This window comes from Coffea arabica, chromosome 8e (assembly GCF_036785885.1).
Source record: "Coffea arabica cultivar ET-39 chromosome 8e, Coffea Arabica ET-39 HiFi, whole genome shotgun sequence".
In the NCBI taxonomy this organism is placed as follows: domain Eukaryota; kingdom Viridiplantae; phylum Streptophyta; class Magnoliopsida; order Gentianales; family Rubiaceae; genus Coffea; species Coffea arabica.
The window spans coordinates 41812854-41833863 of NC_092324.1; the positions used below are offsets into that span (position 1 = coordinate 41812854).

At 36.2% G+C, this 21010-nt stretch overlaps 1 long non-coding RNA gene across 1 annotated transcript; it reads right to left on the reverse strand.

Annotated features, from left to right (window-relative positions):
• Nucleotides 1–18251: 18251 nt before the first annotated feature.
• LOC113702839 (uncharacterized) lies at nucleotides 18252–19061 on the reverse strand. The gene is made up of 2 exons (XR_011820110.1): nucleotides 18835–19061; nucleotides 18252–18641 (listed from the first exon to the last, which is right to left on the reverse strand). It is a non-coding gene; the product is annotated as an uncharacterized lncRNA (long non-coding RNA).
• Between the last annotated feature and the right edge of the window lie 1949 nt (nucleotides 19062–21010).

Consider the following 21010-nt stretch of genomic DNA (forward strand, 5'->3'; position numbering starts at 1 on the left):
CGGTGTTCGACGAACCAAAAAAAATTTTAAGTTAACAAAAATTTATTTTCCTTTTAAACCTTCAGTTTTGTGTTTTCTTTTAGAAATTCAAATTTTGAAAATTAATTAAATAAAAAAAATAAAAAAATTTATTTTTTTAAAAAATAAATTATATTAGAAAAATAAATTTATTTCTTCTTCTTGACCTTTAGTTTAGTTTTTCTCAGCAATTGATTTTTTTCTTGAAATTTAAATTCGAAAAGGAAAAAAAAAGACCAAAAGCTATTTTTTTCTCTTTTCTTTCTTCCTTCTTCCCCGTTGCCTTGCTTTCCCTTTTCCCTTTTTCTCTTCGGCCAAAATCCATCGCCGCCGCCTGCAACCTGAAGCCCACGGACCTCCACCTCCACCAGCTCGCCACGCCTCTCTCCTCCCATCGCGTGCTACCCGCGCGTGCAGCCCACAGCCGAGCGCCGCAGCTCCTCTTCCATCGCGTGCGCTTCCCTCTCTTTCTCTTTCCACGCGAAGCCAACCGCCACCACCAGCGCAGACCACCCCCGTCCCCCGCGCGTTTCTTCTCTTAGCGCGCGACCGCCACGCACGTCCACCCCGCGCCTCTCCCTCTGCCGCGACCTCCATCACTTCGCCAGCGCCACCAAACCACACGCCACCAGCTCCACCTGGCGCGACCTTCTCTATCTCTCATCTTCTCCCACACGATCCACCAGCCTACGCCGCACGCGCCCGTCTCTCCGTTTCCTCCTTGCCGCGCGTCACCACCTGTCAAAAATTGATAGGCGGAGGTATTGCAATTTCTACCTTGATTAGTATTTTTCTGGTTCTTAAATTGCTGGAATTTGTGCCTTTTTTCTTAGGTTTCTTGATGGATAAAAGCAGGAGGTGATTTGGGCATTTTTTGGGGTTAATTTTGGGTAGAGTTGAGTTTATTTGCTACTCTATTTGGGGGTGTTTTCTGGTATTGATCGAATTGTTGGGCGTTATTTGGGTTTCGTCTGCTTGAGACCCCTATTGCACCTTTAGTTGAGTAATTTTCTGGGTTGGTTTGTTGAATTAGTATTGCCGTTGGTTGACTCTAAGTACCTTGTTTGGGGAGTATTCGGTTTTGTGATTTCAATTACTCAGCTCATTGGAGCACTTGCTGCGATTTTGGGTTGCATTATTTCTACATTTGACTAACATTAGAACCACCATTGCCTATTGTTTGTAATTGCTGCTTTGTTGAGGCTTTTGTCTTGACCTTGGGTGCTTAAAGTTTCCATTTTCTTTCTTGGGGTGGTCGTTTATGTTGCTTCATTATCTGTGAGGTGCACCGGTGGTACTGATTTGGGGTGTTTTGCCTACCTTTGTTGATTTTATTTGGTTACCTATCTGATTGCGAGCTAAACACCTCGTGCATAAGTTGTTGTCCGCATTTGAGTTGTGTTTGCTGGAATTGCCAATCTCTTGGGTCGTTTGCTATTTTTAGTAGGTTGCCCTGTGTAATTGATTGTCCATTTGGAGATAGTTGTTGCGATTTTGGGTGGAATTGTGTCTAATTGCTGAAATTTGTTGATTTTGTCCAATTGGGCACTATTTGAGTCTAATTGCCTTGTTTGGGAGTATTCTAGCAAGACATTTCAATTATTTAGTTCATTGGAGCACTTATTGCGTTTTGGACTGTCTTGATTCTGAATTTGACCACATTTGGACCATAAGTGCTCATTGATTGCAATTGTTATTAGTGTTGGGGTATTTGTCTACCCTATGGGTGAGTGAATTGTCTTTTGTTCACTGGGTTGGTTTTAAAAATTGTTATTGGTTTGAATTTCCTGTTTCCATTATTTGTTGGCAATTGTAGTCCCTTGTGATTAGAGTGACATCTAGAGACCATGGTGAGGTCAAGATCCGCTTCTAGGTCTAGGACACCTAGAAACTCACAGTCTCCCCTACCCCAGACCTCTATTCTCGCCTCTGACCCCTCGCACGAACCTTCTTCCTCAGGGAGGAGGGCTCGCCTTAGGAGGCAAAGAAGCGTCCATATTTCTGACCCTGCACATTTTAAGGGTCATTTGGACTTCACCAGGCCCGCTGACAGGCAACGGTATGCTGATTGTTGTGAGCGGCAGATTATACCCTGCCGATATCGGGATGCCGCCACCTTGGGCCTTTTGAATATTAGAGTTGACTTCGATCGCTTGATCCAGGCCATTGGGTGGCGTCCCTACACTTATATTGTTGACCGTCCGGCTTTTGTAGAGTTGGTTAGGGAGTTCTATGCCACATTTGAGTTCAACCTCCCCCCACTGGTTACACAGTTTCTACCCCCAATGTCATCCGTTTCCGCTTAATGGGTCAAGAGTTCCACCATTCCATTACTGACTTCAATCTAGCCCTTAGTTTTATTGATCCTGCCTATGCCGAGTCTCGTGAGTATGCCGAGAGTGCGTGTGACTACATAGAGCCTTTTTCTCCCGCTATCGGTATATTTGGGAGGATGTCTGTCGATCGTGTTGAGTATGACCCCCGTCAGTATAAGAGTTGTTATCTGAAGGACCCGGCGTCTCGCTATATCTAGCGTTTCTTGGCCTATAGTTTCTCGGGTAGGCGAGATAACTCGGGCATTTTGTCTAAGTCGGAGTTTTTCTTTATTTGGTGCATGCATAATAACATTAAAGTTAATTTGGGGTGCTGGCTCGCTTCTCAGTTCAAATCTGTTTTACCTAAAAAGAAGCGCCCCCTGATTCTTGAGTCCTATATTACTCATTTGGCTGTTAATTTGCATGTGCTTGATCTTTCTAACCATGATTTGCATGTGACATGTCAAATGGAGCCCTTAGACATTCTTTGTCTAGAGAAAATGGGCTTGGTACGGGAGGGTGACAACGGGTGGAAGGTTGTTCTCCCGGGACCGATTCGTGTCCATCCTCGATCCTCTTTTGCCCGTTCTTCCATTGCTGGCAGTGATCCTGGCCCTTTTTCCTCCGCTCCGCCTCCTTCTACCCCAGGGGCTGACGAATGGAACCAGCTCTAGATGCGAGTTGAAAGACTAGAGACTCGGATGACCCACATTGACGTTAACGTGCATAACATGGCACAGAATTTGGCAGTATTTATGCACCATGTAGGCCTTGCTCCTCAATTTTCACCTGACCCACCACTGTTTTGACAACTTCAGGGAAGTACCGTTGCCCTTCTGCTTGCTCTTACTATTTATTTGTCACATTGAGAGCAATGTGTCATTTAGGTGTGGGGAGGATCAGTTGTGGTGCTAGTTTTTCCAGTTTTTAGTTTCTAGAGGTTTTTCCTTTATTTTAGTTTGTTTTTGTCCATCTTTCGTTTATTTTCTTTTCTTTTTTCTAGTGGTCAGTTCTTATATGAATACCAAGTTTTGATCTGGGGTTGTTGTCTCTAATTCTGATATTGCCAAGTTTTAGTAATAAAAGAGTATCAAGTTAATGTGGTTGAATTCAAGAACATCTCTCTGGTGAATATCAGTAATTGCTTGACTTTTCTAATTTTTGGTTAACTTTTCTAGGCATAGGGAATGATTGTTGGCATTTTTCATGTGAATTGGTCCAGTTATTAATTTTAGTTCTCCATGTTTGAAAATTTGAGGCTGATTGCTGTTATTTTTGTGTTATTTTTAGTTATTGTATTATATGATTGTAAATAAGAGTTGACTGTGCTCCGCTAGTTGCTACGACCGAATAACCGGGGATCTTCACCTAAAGTGTCGATTCTCGCGTCAAAAGGGAGTGATTTCCATGAGTACGTGGTCGTGTAGCGATAGGAGCTGAGTAACTGGGTTCCTTCATTTAACAAATGTTGGAGTTCACATCAAAAGGCTCTAATGGCTAGAGATTAAATCTTTTGTTATTCTAAAAAAAAGAAAGAGAAAAATAGAACACGTGAAAAAAAAAGTAAAGTAAAGATTGTGTTAGTATGTGAAAAATTCAGTTTGTCGATTTGTGAATTTAATGTTGAGATTTTGGTGAATAGTTGGACTATTTGCTGATAAATGTGGGCAACCATTCCTTTTTCTTAGATTAGTTTGCTTTAAATTGGAGGAGTTGGTGGTTGGGAAGCTAACCGGGGAGATTTTTCTTGGATCTTGACCTGTGATGCTTGATATATGTTTTTCTGGGTATCTTGGCAATACGGTAGTTGGAGCAATAGCCATTGTCAAATTTTGGTGTTCAATTACTGTTCTCATGCTTGAGGGCAAGCATGGTTCAGGTGTGGGGGGAATTGATAGGGTGTTAATTGTTAGTAATTTTATTATTAATTTTCCCCTTTGTTCTTACCAAATATTGTTTTAACTGTTAATATCTACTTATATTTGGTAGCTGGACTTAATTTCAGGGATTGGAGCAGAAAATTACAAAAAAGGAGAGACTTGCTGGAGAAAATGAAGACCTCTGAAAGCTTCACAAACCTGGCCCACAGGGGGCTGAGAAGAAACGGATCTCTCTTTTCCTTGTGCTGATGAAGAGGTGCTGACTAGGAGTCCTCTTATGAAGAGGAAACGAGAAAAGTGGAATTGGCAGGGGCTCTCTTCTTGTACTTTGACTCTCAATTCGGTAGGGACCAGGGAGGCATTAGTCATTGCTTAGAAACAAATGTACAGAGGCGAGAGTTTTTGTTTTTGTGAGCAATAGTTTAGTTTTCTCTCTTTTTCCTTTCATGCGTGCCTAGTGTTCGGCAATAGTCCCGAATAGAAAACAGCTTTGACTTCTTGATTATTAGTGAAGAAATATGATGTTTTTGAACTCAATTGAATTGCGTGGCGATTTTCTCATGAGGCGTGGCTAAGCCTTTCATCTAGTCAAGATTCAACTCGACGGCGCAGTCCCGAATATCTATGAGATCTAATTAGTTTTCACGCGTTCCTTAATTTGTTAATATTTGCACGTTGTCTACTTGAATTTTCTTAGGATTATTTTGTTAATTGGATGTCAAGGGCCCGATGTTCAATGTGACTTATTAATCTCCTGCCAAATTAGTTAATTAAATCCATAATTGTTTGATTGATTAATATTAGTGGCAACTGGCGTGTTTACATACTAAGGAAACGTGCAATCTAATTTAAATAACCCTCGTAGCGTATTATTGATTTGGGTTAGGTTTTTCTAGTTCTTAATGCAATTGAAAAATTAATTCCTACGGTCGTACCTAGGAGTATTTTCTGGTTAGGGGTAATCAATGGTCGTACGTTGGTTATCAATAAATTAAGGAAAAATTGGTCGTTAGAGTTCATCGGCGACTATAACTAGCCTATTAATAAATTAAGTGAACCTCTCTTGCATCAATGATCGGGTAAGTGGACTGTGTCTGAGTAGTTGTATCCTCGGCTAGAATTTATCTATTTTTGATTTAATTCCTGCCTATATTCGTGCTAGTTAATTATTTATTTTTAATTGAATTACTTAATTGTTTTTAGTTTCATTCCGATAAAATTCCCCTTACCAATTGGAATCTTAAAGAGACAAATATCCCCAGTCCCTAAGGAGACGATCTTGCTTGCCACTGTCTACTATTTAGTAAATTTTTTCAACTGATTAATTTTGGTATATCGGATTAAACAAACTCTTTGGGAACAGGGTGAATCAAGTAACCCATTGCACACCTAGAGTCCCTGCTCCAGTACCTAGAGTTGATTATTGATTGCGTTAGTGGTAGTTAGGTTTATTTATTATTATTGCACAGGTTCGACATCTGTCATCCGCAAAACACTAATAATATGCATCCAAGACATTCGATCATATACCTTCACCATGTCCAACTTTAGTGCCACATTGCCCCCCTGGGATTTCCTACCGATGCCCATCATTAGCTCCTGTGTGAGCAAATAATTTTCTGTGATGTTTCACCCTCTAACAAACCTCGTCTGTTGAGGGGAGATAATTTTCGATAAAATCGGAGCTACACGTTCCACCAGTATCTTGGAAATCAGTTTGTTGAAAAAGTTACAGAGACTTATCGGCCAAAACTTAGAGAAATCTTGGTGATTGGGGACTTTCAGAAACAGCACTATGGAGGTGGATGAGATCAACCGAGAGAGCTCTGCCCTACAAAAGAAGCTCACCACCGCCCTATGAACATCATTAGCAATGATGTCCCAAGCAAAGGTAAAGAACTTACCCGTAAAATCATCCGGACTAGTAGCACTTTCTCCATCCATTGCGAACACCACACGTCTAACTTCCTCCATCGTAGGCACCTCTTCTAACCCCCGATTATCCTCCCCCGTGAGCATCGATGGAATTAGGTTGAGCAACCCACCCAAATTGGGGATTGAAGACCCAGAAAATAGATCAAAGAAATATGCCACCGTCTTACTTGCTATTGTTTCATCGTCCTCCACCCATGATCCATTCGCATTTTTAATCCTGTGTATCATCCCTTGGACCCTCCTCTGCTTGACCACCGCATGGAAGTACTTGGTGTTCCGGTCCTTGTTATGAAGCCATTTCACTCTAGCCTTCTGACGCCAATATTGCTCTTCCACCGCTAGCGACCTCCTAAACTCCGCTTGGGCCTTTTGTAGCTCAACTTGCACCGCCTCAGATACATCATTTTTCGCGGCCGCCTCGGCTCTTAACAAGCCTACCTCTGCCTCCCTGACTGCATCAAAAATATTCCCAAAGGAGTGCTTATTCCACTCCTAAATACCCCTCCTAGCTGTCAGCAGTTTAGTACACAGAATCCGCAAAGGGGAGCCGTGCGTATCGACACTCCAAGCCTGCCGAATTACCTCCAATAAATCTGGTCTTGCTGCCCATACATTTAAGAATCGAAATGGGCACGGTTTATTGTCTAACCTGGATGCAAACGAGACCTTCAGCGGGGAGTGGTCCGATGGGTGCCTTGCCAGATAGGCAACAGAGATTGCCGAAGCAACTCCCTGACACTCTCCATTGACTAGCAATCTATCTAGTCACTTCCAAATTCGCGTGCGCCCCCTCCTATTATTACACCATGTAAAGCTCGGTCTTGAAAACCCAGCGTCAAACACCCCCACCTCTTAGGAGGAGCTGAATTCTTAGTACTCAATTAAAACAAAAATTCATGTTACTCCTCCCTCTTGAATTTAGGCATTTGATACAATGAAAACTTGTATCTAGTTTTCAAATTGCAGAAGATCTAGATATAAATTGAAAGAGTAAAATTTATTAAAGAGTATAATGTTAATATTTTAGATGCTCGAAACGTTATTTCCCCTTCTACCATATTGGTATTTTCTTTTTCTTTTCTTTATTATTATTATCATTATTTTCTGTAAGCAAGTGGTTTTTCTTTTTTCCTCCCTCTCTTTTGATAACAATGGATGTGAAGTTTTACATGCAAAGGAGATCGATTTTCGGAAGATTATATAATGGGGCTTGTAGACAAAAGAAGCATCCCTAGCAGTACCTGCAAATTTGAAAAATTCTTGTTCGGATTATATATTTCGACTTGTGATCTGAGTATGAAACCATCAGACTCATTCAGAAGATCTATAGATTGTCGTTAAGAATCGAAGAAGCTGACAGCTTTTACTTTTCTTTTGATTGCTTCTTGTTAGTGTCTCTGTCTCTCTCTCCCAAGCATGCCCACACAAATACGCTAAGATATGAACAAACAATAACTTTTGAGACCCTATAACCATTATTAAGTTTAATCTTAGATTGCCATTTTTTTCTTGGATAAAGTTTGTACATACTAACAGTGTATACACAAGTGGAGCAGGATACATGATAGTGGATCACAATTTAAATTTAAATATTATATTTTACATATATGATAGATATCTAACCCTATTTGTATGTATACTATTAATGTATATAAAATTTATATATCTCTTTTCTTATAATTGGTATTATTTTCTACTACTATTAAATTGAACCGGCTCAATGATTTGCGGTGGTCATAGAAGGAGGAGCAATAGCAAAGGTGCAAGCCTCAAGAAAACCTACCAGCAGAAGCTGATGCATGAATAATAGAGGCAGAGCTAAATGGAGTTGAGGGTGACCAATTGTGATGTGAGCATGAGATTTATCAAACTGAGTTAGATGCGGGCATGCCTAACTTGCATGAAATCTTCTGGTTTGCATGGTTTGAAGTCGAGAAATTGTCCCAAAACATATTAAAGAACTTGAGAATGAAGATTGGAAACTTATTCACTTTATTCAAGTGAAGGAAGAGGTCAATGTTCAAAATGGGGGTTGATTCGCCTTCAAGTTTGGTCTAGTTCTTTCCTGATGATTTAATCTGATTGGTTGAGTTATTTAGAGTGTTTTAGTAGTAATTTAGTCATTTTATTTAATAGAATATTCGGCCAATCAAGTGCAAGAGAGCCAAATTCAAGTGTCATGTTTATTTAGGAAACTAAGTCATGTTTAGCCGTTTCTAAGTTGCATTAGAGTTTCGGTTGTAAGGCTATAAATACAGCCTTTAAGTGACTTTTTTACCATTCGGTAATAAACTTTTGAGAGATGAATTAATAAAAGTGAGTTTCTCTTCTTTTATAGAGTTCCTTGACGGAACTTGAATTTGATCTTGAACTGTATCAAGTATTTGACTTAGATACTTGTGGTGTTCAAAACAAGATGATTACATCATCTTGTTCTTTCAAGTCAATAACCAATCTACTAGGTTTCTAAAGATGGATTCTTTTTAGGTCTAATAAGGTAATTATTGTTCCATAACCTGGTCAAGATAGATCTTTTCGCTGCCTAATCGATTCGATTTCTTCCCGATCGGTTCTTGGAGAATCGAATTCGTATTTAGTGCAGCGGAAGATCCGAGCTATTTTCACATGGGATCGGAGCTTGGTATTAGAGCTATTTGAAAAAGGAAAAGGAAAATAAAAAGTTTAATAAGTCTATGTTATGAATATCATGATTCACCTAACTAATGTCCCTATCGAATAATCTTAAAAGTTCTGGATTGTTAAAAATTCTCAATTTTAGGAAGGGAGGAATAGGTTAAGTGATACGAGGGGAAGGAGTCTAAGTGAGAGGTTTCGGATTCGAGACCTCTCACTTACACTAAAAAATAAATCTCAAAATTTAATAGACTTTGCACCTCCTAAGGTTCCAAAAATTCTTTAAAACCCACTATAATCTTAAAGGTTCGCAATTATATACTCATAAATGTTAGACTTCCTCAACCCAAGTTTTTTCACAAAAGTGTACAAATGCCCCCTTAATTTTGCAATTGTTACTTGTCTTAACCTACCAATCTCAACTTCTCATTTTACCACTGCCCACAAATACACTACACAGGCACGGACACATTGACTTCTGAGTTCAAGAACGATTGAGACCTAATCACCATTATGAAGCTTAATTTTATTTAATCATCAATTGCTAAATGTCGTCAAATTTTACTTGTAACAACTCTTTACTTTTGAAAATCTTTGTGTGAAGACATAGAAACCGCTCATGCACGACAGGGACATTAGAAATGTCAAATGGTCGAAACCTCAACCATTAACATAGATCTCTTTTGGATGCACCAAAAAATACATGAGTAAAAAATGAAAAGACACGAGTAATACATGAATGAAAAATGAAAAGACACGTACATGTTTATCAATACAATTGCTGTAGCTTATACTATTAACTGAAGTTGCAAATTGATTTGCAGTGGGCATAGAAGGAGAAGCAATAGCAAAGGTGGGAGTCTCAAGAGTCCTGCCAGCTGGGGTTGAAGGTGATGCATTGATGACACCTACGGAGTCAACTTTAACTACTCCCTCTATTCCAATTATTTGGTCCTGTTTTAAGAATTCAACTTTTTAAAAATAGTGATTTAATTGTAATATTTATATTTCTCTTTCTAATTTTATAGCCATAAATTCAAATTTTGAATTTGAATGGTGAGATGCATATGATTAGAGAGAGGGTCTATACTAGACTGAGAAACTAAAAGATGTTTTAATTTTTTCAACAGGACAAAAATTTTGGAACATTTTAAAATAGAAAGTAGAACACTTTCAATGAGATGGAGGAAGTAATACTGGAGGACGTTGCCCTTTCCCATGCTCTGTTGATAGGCAGTGTCAAACTCGACTTTATGTTGATTTAGAGTCAAAATCAAGTAAAATATCCGTAAAGCCAGAAATGTTTTTTTTTTAATTTTCATTTTAAAAAGACATGTCCAATATGAAAGGATATTTCTTTTTTGTCTTGGATAGTTGGTCAAAGTGGTGGGGTGGACGTGAGAAAACGTGACCTGCATCAGTTGGGGTTGATTTTTGAGTAATTAGTGCACAAGTCAAGAGATTAGAATATTGATCTCATGGAGATATATATGAACATTATCATTGAAGGCTGTACTCTAAAGGCTTCATAATATTACTCTAGATAATATTGAACAAATGAAGCACAAGAAGTTGATGGATGAAGGAAAATGAAAGAATCATTAAGTTCTTAAAACTTTTGTCCAAAATGGATTTCTCAAGTTGAGTTTTATCCAATTTAGCTTGGTTGATATAATATTAATCGCGAATTTACTCTCACTTATTTGTATGAGTTGACAAATTTCAATTATCCTGAAATTATGTTAGTTTACAGCATATATTGTAAGAGTTACATTAATTGGACAAAATTCAATTGGAGAAGCTGTATATTTGGGAGAATTACGTACAAATTTTCGAGATGTAATTAATCATTCGAGGTGATGTATCACGAATTTCATTCTGCATGACAAGTTGCTACTTGTAAGAAAAGTAGTTATTTATATACTTCAATTTTATTTAACATGATTCACTATCTCGTGAATCACTGATACATTACATAGATATATTCCACCCTCGCGGAAACCGAAATACATACTAAAAAGGGCATATTATTTAGTACTGGTTTAGTATGATATTAGCAAGCCCCAATTGTTGCTTAGGCGGCCAGGTACAATAGTGTGAAGTTCCATCAGTAAAGTGAAGAGTGCAGCCGTTCTCGAAGCAGCAATTGGTGCAGTCTTTGTAGGTCTTCTGTCCATCACATTCCACGTACTCGATCCCCAATATGCAATAGAGTGGGCAAATCTGTCCAGGCCCAGGCCTGACAGCCGTGACCTCCACATTTGCCCCCAGAAGGATCATCCCTGTTTTTAGTACCAAAATCATTTTAAATAATGTGCAAATCAATTGAAAGATGGGATGAATAGTTTTCTTTTATATATATATATATATATATATATATATATATATATATATATATAGATGGGATGAATAGTTCTCTTTTTATTTTTTGAAACTGCCCCAACAGGTTTAAAATTGTACATACCACAAAAAAGAATAGCCATTGCACCAATCTTGTTGATTGCCACGATGCCTTGTCTTCCAAAAGTTTGCCTTCGATTTGAAATGACCTATTCCGATTTGCCATGGTTCTTACATAGACTGAGAAGCGTAAAGAGTGAGAGTCTATCAAGCTACTAGGTGCAAGTATTCTGCTTATTGTACTTCCACGGAATTGCAAGATTAGTCCATCCTAAATTATTGAATGTGTTTGTATAGATGATTATTTGGAATAAATATTTTCAAAAAACACTGTAATACTTTCTGTAAAATGATGTATATGAAATAAAAAGAAAGATAGAAAGATAAAAAATTACTTGAGAAATATGTTTACGATGCAATTATATAATTTTTTACAAATAAAATGATATCCAAACAAACACAATCTTCCTCAGGATTTTGGGACCAATCCATCCTAAATTATTGTGCTTTGGCAAAAATTTGGGACCAGTCCTTCGTAAATTATTGGGACCAGTCCTTTCTATACATTCCGTTCTTTAGTAGAATTCCCATGCAAAATTAGTCACATTTTAGTTTCCTCAATTTGTTCTTCACTTGCATGCCTGTCATTTATGATACCCAGCCATTATTCGGCCGCCTTGTGTCTGAGGTTGTTAGCCAGAAAACATCATAATTCCACAGCGATGTTTGATAGACAGAAGACATACAACTTTTTTAAAAATACATAAGCCCACCATTTGTTTCGTTTCAAATGTTCGTAGAAACATCATCGTAATGTTGGAATTTCCATCTTCAGTGTGTTTTTAGTTGATAAAATGTATCTGTTGACAGTCTAATCTAATGGATCACAGTAAGAACTGCTCTAAGTATCCTTTTGTAGGATTATTCTTACATTGTTTTATAGAATTTTGGAACCACTCCATTCTAATTAAATTATTGTGCTTCCTGGTCCATTCTAAATTATTGTGCTTCAGCATAATTTTGGACCAGTCCTTTGTTAATTATTGGACTGGCACGAGTCCCTCAGATTGACGCCAATGTCACCAAACCCCACGAATGTGACTATTCTTACCTTGTTTCATAGAATTTTGGGACCAGACCATCCTAAATATTGTACTTCCAAAGAATTTTCAATCACTCATCTTGATATTAAACTTTTTAAGCTTTCACCATAAAAAATGGACTATGTTTATTCACAAAAACATTTCAATGGTAACTTTGGTCAATGCGGCTTGCAAATATTTTTTTTAAAGGGAAATCTTTTTTTATAGTTCAGATATTTATAAGGGAAAATTTGGTATATAATTGGCGAAAGATTTGATATTCAAGGACGGAGTAAAATTTTGTCCAAAGTCATAAATAGGGAGTTTGAATTCTTTTAATGGGAATTAAGCTAAAATGATAGATTTGCCCATAGATAGTTTTGCATGAATTTAGGACCTCAATTGGCCACGTTATGTCCGTAGACAGTTTTGTAAAGTTTTCCATGAATTTAGGACCTCTATCTTTTGCGCATAAAGGTATTCACTGTGTTATGATAGGAGATTATTTGGAATAATTTTTTTTTTAAAAAAAAATTGTGTAGTACTTTTCAATGAAAATATGTTTGATTTTGGCTGATGAGATTATGTTCGGATAGGAGATTATTTGGAATAATTTTTTTTAAAAAATAATACAGTACTTTTTTGATGTGATGCCTGTGAAATAAAAATGTGATTAAAAATATATTTATGATATAAGCAGATAAATTTGTATAAATAATTTGCCATCCAAACTAATTCGTTGTGAGGGCCCGAGTTAGATATGTATCCATATCAACATTAATCAAGCAATCAATACATAAAAATTGAACCATCATGTTGTACTACATTAAACACGTACGAAGACAACATTAATTTCTTCTTTTTTTTTTTTAGGGTAGGTGACAACATTAATTTCTTGCTTGCATGTTTTGCTAGATTTTAAATGATTCTTTCATATTGTTGATTATATACCACATATATATATAGTATGAATAAGGGTACCTCCTGAAAGGACTACAGCGAAAGAACCTTTTTCTTTGTTCAATATATCAGCTTTTGCGAATTTCCGTTGATGGTTTTAATCTTGCATGTGAATTTCTATACAAAAAGTAGTCTATGTCCTTCGTGAAGCAGCACTTTCAGTTTGAGTATTCAGCACATGGGTGCACCAAACTCAATTAAATAGTTGTCAAGCTTACAATAGGAGTGTGATATTTTATTACCGTTCCTGTGAATTTCATGCATAATAATTGTGTGTTTTTATATAAAATTTACAAGTAGTTCACAAAAAAATTATAAGATATTCAAGAAGTGTTACGTCATTCTGGTCCAGGTTCGAAGTCTGTCAAATTGATGCTAACATCACCGTACCCCACCAATGTGACTACTCTTACCTTATTTCACAGAATTTTGGGACCAATCCATCCTCATATCATACTTCCAAATAATTTTGGGACCAGTCCATCTTAATTAAATTATTGTCCTTCCTGGTCCATCCCAGTGTTTTAAGAATCGAATCGGATTGACTGGTTCGATCGGTCGAATCATGAACCGACAATAATACCAGTCTACTTTTGTGAGAAAAATGAAAAGTTTTTTTTAAAAAAAACCAATCAAAGTCGGTTAAAATCAGTGAATCGGAATAAACTGATTAAACTAGTCAAGTTCGATTTTTGAATTTTGACTTGGAACTTGGACATTTTTCTATGGGCTGCTCACTTTTTTGAGCTTTTAAATTCTATCAAAGACCAACAACTACAACTAATTATCTGCTACTACAATTAAGTTGGTAGATGGCCATTTTTCGTCAAATTAAAAAAAAAAAAACCTTAGTTAGCCCAATTTAAAAATAAAATGACTAATCTAACAAAAAACTAAAGAAACTCTCAATTCTCTTCATCCTTGAAAAATCTTTACCTCCCGGAGCCACACTACAAGTTCTGCTCATCGCCTCATTTTTTATTTTTTTTCCCTCTTCTCTTCTATCTTTTCTTTTACATTATTGATGGTGAAGACAATAATGAAGTTGAACTAGGTAGATAAAGGAGCACACTTGTTTACCCTTTCCTCTTTTATCTTTTGTTTTGATATTCATGATTTTTTCTACTTTTTTTGGATTTAATTTTACAAATCCTATAGATTTTCTTTTGAGTTGGGAAAGTTAAACTCTTCTTTTTTAATTTCAGATATTGGATGGATTTGCTCATATTTTTGTTGATTCTTCATTTTTTTTTATGAAATATATTTTCTTTTATTTGGTAGATGAATTATAAGGTACTAGATCAATAAATCTACTCAAGAAGATATTACAAAATTTAGGATTTTTAGGTTGATTTTACAAATTAGAAGGTACTATATCGCAGCGCAAACGTACTTCAGTAATTTGAAATTTTTGCCATGAAAATGTAAGAACCAAACTTTGAGTTCTGCATAGAAGTTGTAGAGAATTCTCTTAGCTTGAAATTGAATCATAAATCATCTTAATCCAATTTGTGTAACTCAAGTTATCGCTAAAATATTGAAACATGTCAATCCTGCAAAATCTCGTTCTCTTAACTTTTTCATCTTCCATTGATACTTCACGCCACTTTTTTAATATGTTTTCTCTCCACTGGAGTTTTTCACCAATTAGAACACTATAAAAGCAAAATTAAATATTTTTTTCCAAGATCAACCTCAAATAATATATTTAACTAGCAACTTATACTTATAAACGCACTACGATTTACATCTTATCATAGCTGATGCCGAAGGTGACGCATTGATGACAATTGTGGAGTCAACTTTAACTAATACTAGAGGACGTTGCCCTTTCCCGTGCTCTGCAGATAGGCAGTGTCAAACTCGACTTTGTAGGAAGACTAGATGCGAATATATCAACTTGAGTCTTATCAAACACTGTGTCTAGTTTCTCCATAATTATCACCTAATTTCATCTCTTGTAGGACCAAGGGATTTGTAGTGTCGTGCATTAAGCGGATATGTATTTTTCTTGATATTCATTTTATTTTTTTGCTTGTATTTGTCGTTCACCATATAATGTATGTTTCATTTTTAACGTAGTCTAGTCAAATGTATTGCTATTTACATGGGAAGTTCAATGGAAATACATATAAGAGATCCTTATTGTTCATTTGATCAATTCATTTGGTGTCTAAAATTAAGTTTAGATTAAACTTTTTTTTTTTAAAGTTGACACCACATAAAGTTGTGAATCAATAAACCACTTCATCTTAGTACTTTTTTGTTCACAGAACTACTTTTGTTGATCATGGTCAACCTGTTCTGTAGATAATTTTGTAGTCTTGCAAAATTGGTGTCTTCCAAGGTGCGAATCTTGTTTGAGGCTTAAAGGTCTCCAAATTGCTTCTTATTTTAGTTATTAACTTGAATACCTACTTTAGATTTTTTTTTGTGGAACTTGCACTCAGACGGTTAATTTTTGAAGTGGAAAGTGCAATTTTAGTCCTTTATTTTTATTCCGTCCATCAAAATTCCCAAACGCTTCGCCAGAAACAAATATGATACCTCCTAATTATTCTGACATCCATCAATAAATTTATTTCAATTTCTAATCGAACGGCGCACTTGCAATTCATAGGGATTTTTTAGACTTGCTTAATAATCACTATTGCATCGAACATAATATTTAGATGGTTCTCCTAGTAACTGAATTGTGTGATGAAATGATAATTAACTTTGTTGATGCATACTTGATTCTTTAACTAAGCAATGAGAGACTCCACAAATATATTAATGGGTTTGAATTTGGTAACGGGAGCTTCTCTTCTTTTTGCTTGAATACAACCTTATCCTTCATGTTCCTCTATATAATTTTAGTTTGAGTATTCAATACAAGCATGTACCAGACTCAATAAAATAGTTGTGAAGTCTGTTGAATTTCATTAAATTTATGGACAAGTTTTTTTGGAGAGTTTGATGTGAGCAGTTTATCATCTTGATTTTAATTTAGTTTGATATTGATGTTCTATGCTTTCCAATGAGATTGAAAGTCAATTAAAGTTTATAAAAATCTTGTAAAAGTTTTTAGGGAATTTCGCCAATTTGGTCCCTAAACATTTTCACTTAAACCAATTTCGTCCTTGATGAAATATTTTAACCAATTTAGTCCTTGAACTAATTTTTTACTTCCAACGTAGGACTTTTCACTGCATTTTACTCAATTTGCGTGGACCAACGGGGGTATAATTGTCACGCTGGTTTAATCTTTTGCAATTAACCGATGAAACAAATTAGATTGAATGTACTCGGTCAAAGTTTTTGCTTCAAAGCTCGCCCTCTTCCAGAGTTCTACAAGGAACGGGAAACACAAAACAGTCAGACTAAAAAGGCATGTTATTACACACACCTTTGCTACATCTAGAATTAAATGTACCACATCTTCCGATTCTGAACCACAGAATCCAGTTTTCCGTTCTTCACCATTAAAGCCTTCATGTCAAAAAACCTTTTTCTCAGTTGTTTTGTTTCCCCAAAATGTTTAGCCAATCCATAGAGCCAGCAGCAAAGCAAGTGTTAAAAGTTAACTCACGGGAAGTCAAGCATCAAGCTTTCGAACTTTACGTGTCCATTTATTCCAAGTGCTTTGGTATAACTTTCCACTTCTTGCAGAATCCAGTTACACAATCTCAGTCACCTAAACTGGGAAGAAAGCTCAGCTCCAGGACAATGCAAGGCACGATGCCAGTCTCACTCCCACCACCAGCAACCTCTTTAAACAAGAACGGCGGCATATCCAAGCATGTTTCCGGGAAGAATGGTCGAACTGCGACTAGCTTCCCTGCTTCACGACCACTGTACATAACTTTCGAACTTTACGTGTCCATTAATTTCCCCTATTATCTGACCTAATGTGGTTAATTGCAAAAGATTAAACCAGCGTGACAATTATACCCCCGTTGGTCCACGCAAATTGAGTAAAATGCAATGAAAAGTCCTACATTGGAAGTAAAAAACTAGTTCAAGGACTAAATTGGTTAAAATATTTCATCAAGGACGAAATTGGTTTAAGTGAAAATGTTTAGGGACCAAATTGGCGAAATTCCCAAGTTTTTATATGTTTTTATTGAAGGAGAAGATTAGTTGTAATACAACGATTTACATACTTAGCATCTCTTTTATTTTTAATAATCATGAGAACAAAACTTTGTGGCTGAGAATCACAAAAAAGTAATATGTACAGCATGCAATGCTCGTTCTCTCATACTAGTTACCCTAAGTACAAGACAAAAGGAGCAAAAAACTTGTAACGCACGTTATCTTGATTATTTTATGTAAGCTAATTTTCTTCCTCATATTCTTCTTATGTTGATTTAGAGTCAAAATCAAGTAAAATATCTGTAAAGCTAGAAATGTTTTTTATTTTTATTTAAAAATATATCCAATAGGAAAGGACTTTTCTTTATGTCTTGGAGAATTGGTCAAAGTGTTAAGATGGAGGTGAGAAAATGTGACCTGCATCAGTTGGGGTTGATTTTCGAGTAATTAGTGCACAAGTCAAGAGATTAGAATATTGATCTCATGGAGATATATTTGAACATTATCAATGAAGGCTGTACTCTAAAGGCTCCATAATATTACTCTGGATAATACTGAACAAATGACGCACAAGAAGTTGGTGGATCAAGTAGATTGAAAGAATCCTTAAGTTCTTGAAACTTTTAGCCACAATGGGTTTCCTGAGTTGAGTTTTACCCAATTCAGTGTGGTCGATATAATATTTATAAGATTTGATATAAACTCATATAGTTTTAATGTGATCGTGAATTTTGCTCTACTTTAGTTATATGAGTTGACAAATTTCATAATTATAGTGAAATTTTATTAGTTTACAACACATATTGTACGAATTATATCAATTAGACAAAATTCGACTAGAGAATCTCTGGATCCACTTTTAGCACTTGTCTCTATCTCTCTCTCTTTCTCCCTCGTATTTTTGGGAGAGTTATAATTTTTCAAGATGTAATTAATCATCCCAGATGATGTATCACGAATTTGGTCATATACTTTCATTTTATTGAACATGATTCACTGTCTCATGAATCACTAATAGACTACATAGTTATATGCCACCCTCGCGGAAACTACATTGCCCATTATTTAGTACTCGATTAGTATGATATTAGGAATCCAGAGTACAGAACCCCAATCATGAGATTAATACGTTGCATAAGGCCATTTACAATCTATTGAAAATCCACCAATAAAGTAAACAGTGCAGCCGTCGGAGACGCAACAATTGGTGCAAGTTGTGTAGGTCTTCGTTCCATTACAGATCTTGTACACGGAGCCTCCTATGCAATTTCGTGGGCAGGGCCTGAGAAGCCCATGCCTGACAGCCTTGACTTCCACATTTGCTCCCAGAAGAATCATTCCTGTTTTCAGTATCAAAATCATTTTAAATCATATGCAAGCCAAATTCCGTATGAGGTGAATGTGCGAATACTTTGAAAAATCATCCTTATAAATTTTGAAAACTGCTAGAAACTGTTTTTTTTTTTTTTTTTTAAAAGATCGGATGAATAGTCAGGTTTTAACTCGCATACAAAAGAATAAAATTGTACATACCACAAAAAAGAATAGCCATTGCACCAATTTTGTTGATTGCCATGATTCCTTGTCTTCCAAAAGTTTGCCTTCGATTTGAAATGGCTGATTCCGATTTGCCATGGTTCTTATATAGACTGAGAAACGTAAAGAGTGATTCGATTTGAAATGGCTGATTCCGATTTGCCATGGTTCTTTTATAGACTGAGAAGCGTCAAGAGTGAGAGTAGATCAAGCTACTAGGTGCAAATATTCTGCTTATTGTGCTTCCACAGAATTGTAGGATTAGTCCATTCTAAATTATTGTGCTTCCGGGTCCATCCAAAATTATTGAATGTGTTTGTATTGATGAATATTTGGAATAAATATTTTGAAAAAAAACACTGTAACACTTTCTGTAATATGAAATAAAAAGAGAGTTAACAAGATAAAAAAGCAATTGAGAAATATGTTTATGATGCAATTATATAATTTTTTACAAGTAAAATGATATCCAAACACACACAATCTTCCTCAGAATTTTGGGACCAATCCATCCTAAATTATTGTGCATCCAGGTCCGTCCTAAATTATTGTGCTTCGGCAAAAATTTGGGACCAGTCCTTCGTCAATTATTGGGACCAGTCCTTTCTATACATTCCGTTCTTCAGTAGAATTCCCATGCAAAATTAGTCACGTTTTAGTTTCCTCAATTTGTTCTTCACTTGCATGCCTGTCATTTATGACAGCCAGCCATTATTCGGCCTCCGGAGGTCTGAGGTTGTTTAGCCAGCAAACATCATAATTCCACAGCGATGTTTGATAGACAGAAGACATACAACTTTTTTAAAAATACATAGGCCCACCATTTGTTTCGTTTCAAATGTTCATAGAAACATCATCGTAATGTTGGAATTTCCTTCTTCAGTGTGTTTTTAGTAGGACTGCAAACGAGTCGAACCGAGTCGAGTTTTAGACTTCTCGAGCCGAACTTGACTTAATAACAAGTGGGCTCGAGCTCGACTTGACAAAGGAAAATCCAGACTCGAGCTCGACTCAACAAGGCTCGCAAGCTGTAGCTCGATTTCTGGCTCGCGAGCAGCTCGAATTATCAGCTCGTAACGTAGCTCGAATTTTTGACTCGTGAGCAGTTCGTTAGCTCGAGTTTCTGGAAATTAATATAATAAAAATAACAAATAATTATTTTTTCTTAATAAATAATAAAATATTAGGGATATATATGTAATTTTACTATTAAAAAAATAAATAAATAAACATATATATATATATATATATACTCGAGCGAGCTTAATATTTTGAGCTCGAACTCGAGTCGAGCTTTGACTCGAGCGGCTCGATTCATTTGCAGCCCTAGTTTTTAGTTGATAAAATGTATTTGTTGACAGTCTAATCTAATGGATCATGATATAATCTAATGGATCATAGTATATGCAGTAGGATCTAATGCAGAAGAACTGCTCTAAGTATCCTTTTATAAACTATGAATGACTTGCCTTTTGTTAGACTGTGTATTAGATAGAACAACACTAAAACTCCTGTCTAAACTGATATATGGCTTGCCTTTTATTGATTATGTCTGCAGCTATCAGTTTAGTTTTTGTTTGTTTATATATCAATAGATTGGCTTTAGTTGAACTGTGTATAGGAAGATTAACACTGAAATTCTGTCAAAATACATATGTGCGGCTTGACATGTTACAAGATAAATACATTCTTACAAACTCAATTGAAGACTACATATGCATCACCATTTGGTGGACACGCACAACCAGTCCCTACAAGTAGTGATTCAAATTGGGATGTGGGGCACGCACTGACAACTGTGCAGAATAATGTAATACTTTTTAAACAAGTTGTAATTCCTTTTTAATCACTTATACACACTTACAACAGGAGTGTGATATTTTATTGCCGTTCATGTGGATCCTATATATAATAATTATGTGTCTTGTTATAAGATTTTACAAGTAATTCACAAAAAATTATAAGATGTTACATCATTTCGGTCCATGCCTGGAGTCCCTCAAATTTACACTAACATCATCGTACCCCACAAATGTGATTATTCTGACATTGTTTCATAGAATTTTGGGACCAGTCCATCCTAATTAAATTATTGTGCTTCCTGGTCCTTCCTAAATTATTTTGCTTCAACATAATTTTGGGACCAGTACTTCGTAAATTACCTTTAAAAAAA